Source organism: Rhipicephalus microplus, chromosome 4, assembly GCF_043290135.1.
Source record: "Rhipicephalus microplus isolate Deutch F79 chromosome 4, USDA_Rmic, whole genome shotgun sequence".
Classification (NCBI taxonomy): domain Eukaryota; kingdom Metazoa; phylum Arthropoda; class Arachnida; order Ixodida; family Ixodidae; genus Rhipicephalus; species Rhipicephalus microplus.
The window spans coordinates 71,317,929-71,323,928 of record NC_134703.1 but is presented as its reverse complement, the minus strand read 5'-3'; the positions used below and the strand labels follow the sequence as shown (position 1 = coordinate 71,323,928).

At 40.6% G+C, this 6,000-nt stretch overlaps 1 long non-coding RNA gene across 4 annotated transcripts in view; it reads right to left on the bottom strand.

Annotated features, from left to right (window-relative positions):
• Nucleotides 1-272: 272 nt before the first annotated feature.
• The window catches only part of LOC142813929 (uncharacterized), a 288,010-nt gene continuing 282,282 nt past the window's right edge, over nt 273-6,000 (bottom strand). For 2 of the 4 annotated variants that reach the window (XR_012894740.1, XR_012894742.1), the window contains one exon: nt 1,134-1,536. This is a non-coding gene — a long non-coding RNA (uncharacterized LOC142813929). The other 2 variants (XR_012894743.1, XR_012894741.1) reach the window with 2 other exon arrangements.

The window sequence follows — 6,000 nt, the reverse complement described above, 5'->3', positions numbered from 1 at the left end:
TATATATATATAAATTTATATATATATATATATATATATATATATATATATATATATATAAATTTATATATATATATATATATATATATATATAAATTTATATATATATATATATATATATAAATTAATATATATATATATATATATATATATATATATATATATATATATATATATATATATATATATATTTGCAACGTCAAATAAAAAACTAGGCTCAATATGGCAGGTAACACAGCCTTTGATAGCGAAATTTCCCCTAACATTTTATTCACTTGATCCAACCATTAGCGTGTAATGTTTTGCGTGTCTTTATGCATTCATTGTCTTGTAGTGTCTGGGATAAGTGAAAAGAGACAGAAGGGCGGGACAGTGTATATATTGATTTCCCGGTAAAAGCATTGTGCTGTTGGAAAATCCGACGCTCAACAATATTTCTGTAATAAAACTGCCAGTGCCAACCCAACACACAGGCGTCCGCGCGCACGCACGCCGACACAAATATATACATGTTTGTTGCACAGGCTAAGCTCCATGAATGCGCCACTGACGCGACTGACATTGGTGTGCAGCCTCTCTTCATTTTGTCCCTCTGGGCTCCAATAAAGTACAATACTAACCTCCTTCTTGCCTTTTCTCTCATTCACATCTGTTGGAATAAAGGGGGATATAACCTTACAAAGTTAGGCGTATGAACTACAAAAGTTAAACATAGTGAAAGGCAAGTGTATGTTGAGAATTGCAGGACGAGGGACGAAAAAGTGGTGACCAGACACGGTTCATGAAGCCTCATGCAGAAATAAACAAGCTAAAAACACCAAAAACGATCAAAAACTGTGCTGTGCTCTGGGATATATGAGGACTTAAAGAAAATTGGACCGAACTCGCTGGTTGTAAAAACAACGGGGATTTGGGGGGATTTGGCTTTTATCAGAAACGGGGGAGGGGAAAAAGGAGAAAGAGGGGGTTCTTGTTTTATAACACATCTTTGCCCATGATGTGTGGTCGACAATTTTGTGGTTCTGCAAAAAACTTCGACGGTAAAATGGCGAAATAGTGTGTCGCGTGTCGGACGTAAGAGGTGATTGCACCATTTGACGACTCATTGTGACCACCATCGAGTAAGCTCTAGAAAGAAAACAAAGCATTTGTTTATTAGACACAGCAATAGCAAGCAGAAGAGTTCTGAGCTCAGATTTAGAAGACGGTTCCCCACTGTCTTCTAAAAGACAATTGTCGAAAAGTGAGAAACATCTTGACTTCAATGCTAATGTCGACGGCAGTGTAAAATAAATGAAGAAAAAAGGAATGAAACTAACAAAGAAAATACTAAAAGGATCGATAAATGGCTTCTTGTTTCGATTTTTCTTATTTGCACTATCATATCGCAGAATGGCAGGTAATAGTCGTTGAAACTTGCATATGCGAAAGAGACACGAAACTCATTTCCTTGTACACGCACCAAAATTGGCGTGCACTCACCCGTAAAACACTGCATGGTGTCCAGTTGCACGAAATGCTGCATGCCTTGGGGAGCTGCAAAGAAGAAAGATGCCGTTTCGGTCAGTGAATAATATGGGGACAAAGGCGATACGTAAAATTTTTTTTTAATAAAACATTTCGGGATCTCGGCTGCGATTATCGTGAAAAACCGGCATGTCATAGACCTGAACTTGAAGAGATGGTTAGAAAGATATTTGTTGAATGTAAAAATTCCTGTAGTAGCCCTTATGTATTGTAGGCATGTATACGCTGAATTCGTATTCACCTAATCCCAAGCTTGGGAATAAGGTATACATAGTCATTGTCGTCTTTTTTGTCCATTTCATACATGCCCGGTAGGTTTGATTGGCAAAAATTGGATTGGAAACGACTGATGCTTGACAGACCTAAGTGACAGATGTTACCTTTTAACCCTGTAGGATATACACACGACAATATAGTCCCAGCTTCAATCAATAAAATAGCAATCATGCTAACACACACAAGCATGGGACGTAGCCAAAAGCCTATAAAAAGCTAAGGTGACAAAAATAAAGATAAGCATATGAAACGTTCTGTGGCAATTGGTAAGAATGCGTGCGAAACGAGTAGCAAAAAATTGGCGGTGGTGTTGATTACAATGTTTCAGGGAACGGTGTTAATTTATCGTATATACACAAGCACGTTCTCCGTTTTTAAACAGCTTTATAAACAGCTAACGCACAACGGGATGGGCATGGATGCACGGATGGATGAACGGATGAACGCATGGACAGACGAAAGCGTGGACGGAAGCACGGATGGACAGATGGATAGACGAAAACACGGATGGAGGCATGGACAGATGGACACCCGCAAGGACACTTCACCCCAATCATCATCATGCACTCCGGGGATACGCTGTGAAAATCAGTAACGCCATTTAGTTATGTTATTATGAAGGGCATATACGCACAACGCCATTTATTCAGAAACTCATAAACTAGAGGTGGCAACATACTACTACGACTACAGAAGAGGGAACGACCCACGGCCTAAGGAGCTTCACCCCTAAAATAGTAAAGGAGGAGGCTGGAGGGCTTTGTGCCTGTAATATTTGAGGAGTGAATATTCTGTGACTAGCACTGGCCACCAATTAGGCTTGACGTGAACTCCATCCTACACAAAATAGCAAAGAATAACGAGTCTTCCTGAAACAACATCCACAGAATCAAACGTACATTAGGAAAACGCAGTAGGGGAAAAGAAATCACAGAATACCAAGGGAGTGAATTATGATGAGTGGGTCAAAGCTTCGGAGGGTTTTATCGGTAAACCGTGAGTCATCCGTCTATCCATGCGTCCATCCGTCTGTTCGTCGGTCTGTCTTTCCATCCGTCCATTTGTCTGTCCATTTAGTGCACATTCCGAGTAGCACCATTCCACATCTTTTCATCATATATTCATCATATACAAGCACCTCCATCTAACGGACATTCCAAGGACTGAATGAGAGGTGGCTACCTACTACTACCACATACATCGAGGATGCACGACCCATGGCTTAAGAAGCTTCGCCCCTGAATGAGGCTATGTTATTGCTGCTGCTTCTTGCAAATTTTTTGCACTGGCTTATTCAAAAATTTTCGTTAGCACGTATCTAAAACAACAAAGAGCATTGTCACAATGATTTCATCTAGGCAAGTTGAAATAAAGTGAAAATGGTGGTTCCTTTAGTTAACCCGTCATGATTGAGGAAAAAAATGAAGGAAGAGGACGAAAAACAAGCTTATTTAACGACGAGTGTTAGTGTACGACGATGACACGAGGACATGACACGCATGCTTTCCTTGCGTTGTAACTTTGTCTTTCGCTTCCCTAGCAGCACTTCTGTGCTTCATCAACGACACAAAAAATGAAGCCAGGCGTGAAGAACCACATGGCATCCAATAACTGGCCAGATAAGAAATAATGTAAGAGAAATTAAAACAAAATTTATTCTGAGGCTCATAGAACAGAAAATGAAGAGAAGGCGATCGATGTTAGCAACACAACACATGATAATGATGATGATGATGATGATGAATATAATAAAAAACAGTAACTAAGTATCACTAAAATTATCAAGAGTAAGCATAACCTACATTATAAGCAGAAGGAAGTTAAGGCAAGCGCGAGCGCATGACATGAAAGAAATGCCCCCCCCCCTCCCCTGGAGAATCATTCGTTATGAATATGAGCGCTGGGAAAAGTGGAGGAAAGGGGAATTTCGCATGCTCATTGTGCATGAGTGAGTCCAGAAGCACACAAGCCATAAGGAAGCGTTAATGACGGCGTGGAAAGTGGAAATGAAAACAAATTGCATATGTAGGAAGTGAAGACAGCGAACAATGTCGGTGTGGTCGCGGCTGTACTTTGCGGCACGGGAAACACATCCGGGCTAATTGTACTGCGTAAGCACTGGTGGCTACGTACGACTATTACATACATCGAGGATGCCGACCCATGGCTAAAGAAGCTTCGCCCATAAAACAGGCTATGTTATCGCTGCTCCTTCTTACAATTTTTTTTGTACTGACTTATTTAAACATTTTTTAGCACGTTTGTAAAAAAAGAAAGGGCATTGCCACGATGTTTTCATCTAGGCAGGTGAAATTCGGCATGGCCAGCCCTCGGTAGTGTTGAAATGTGTGGGGCGGAAACAAAGATTAACAAATCGTCTCCAGGTGCTTTTTTACATGGCTGCAACGTGAGTAATTACACAGTGTCTCAGAACGAGGCGTGAAAGCCACGTAAGGCTGTTAAATAAATTGAGAGCTTGTGACGCAGCTGGAATGTGGGTCGCAGACGGCGAAGGTTGTCTGTAATTACGAAAGCAAAAAAAAGCAAGACGGAAGATTCCTATTTAGGTCTATTCAAAGCATACCGATTGATTCTCACTTACGTCACAGTTTTTTTTTTGCGTACTACGTGCATAATCTGAACGAAAAAAGAAAACGCGAAGGCAGCGCATACACGCCCCATTTCTTCACATTTCTCTGAAATCCCTCGAAGCCCAGAAAGTAATGAGATGTCTGCTATTCATAATGCAAACAATAACCACTCTGGCATCTAGTTATTGCCATCAAGGTCATAGCGGGATGGAGACAGTGCACCACGCTGTTCATGCTTCTTTTCATGCCTCTTATCCAGTAATAATATTGAAATTTGTAGTGTGCCGTTTTTCAAGTCGTTTTACATGTCCACAACCATTCATATTTCCCGCTACCTTTCGCCCCATTTGAAGTGGTGCCAGTAAGCGCCATTCATAATGAAGCGAAGTGCCTTTGAATTTACGGAGAATAAACATTTCATAAAGAAGGCCCGCACAGATGGTACAGTTTACAATGTGGCTTCCATAATCATGTTTAATGCAACAACAGACCTGTGCCCGGAACAAGGAAAAGTGCCTTTTCCATGACAACTCACTGCCGATGGTGTACAACATTTTTGATGGCAATCAATATCATTCTGGCTTGTGCGTGAGCTTTCCACAAGTAATCTTTGCCCACATTGTGGGGAAATAGCTTCATTAGAACATATGCTCTGACAGTGTACCGAATTTGCTCATTTATCGAACATCACCTCCACCAGATGGGAAGCGGCAATCAGAAGCTCGTCCTTGGCAGATCAACTCTTGGCTGTCCATCAAGCCCGCGAGGCGGCTGAAGAGCTCAGCATCTCCGTCTCCTCGTGGGAGCTGCCCACAACACAGTGATCTGTGTTTTGGAGGAACAAATAAAAGTTTATCCAATCCAATCAACAACGATGACGCATAGCATTTGCGAGAGGATTTTTTTGGTCTCTACACCGACGCCAAAAAACTGCGAAACAAGCTCTTTGCGAGAAAACGCTGAATGTTTTTATTATTCTTGTGCAGTTCAATTAAAAAATATGAATGAAGTTTTGTTTGAGGCAGAACCTAATTAGTAATATTCGATAATAAATAGTAATGTTTAATATGTAAGTCAATGCACCGTCTTCACAACATGTGAAATCTTGAACAGCTGCTTGTCGTGGCCCCTATTGTAGCTTGTAGCAGCTTTATTGAGGTTTATATTCAATGTATCAAATATGATACATTAGACATTACAGCGCTAAACAGTGCCATGATAAAATTGGAAGCACACTTTTGGTCGGTGAACACTATGAAAGGGTCGTATGCAGAATTTTTTTAACGGGGGCAATGCCTTGAAATGATCATTTTTCGCTTTGTATGAAATGGTGAAAAATATATTTCAGAGGGGGGGGGGGTGTAAGCGGGCTCTGTGTGCCACATGTCAAAATTTGCTCTCCGGCGTAAAAAACATTCACCACAAAAAACTTTTTAAAGGTGCTCATAGAAAATAAGAATTGATGGGAATTGAGGCAGAAGAGCGTCAGCAGCTATTTGCGATATGTGAGCATGACTTAGTGTGCAAGTGGCTTTACGCTGAAATACTTAGATGACCAAAAGTTTATTCATCATACTTTTCTTTCCCTAACATTAAAGTTTCTGTG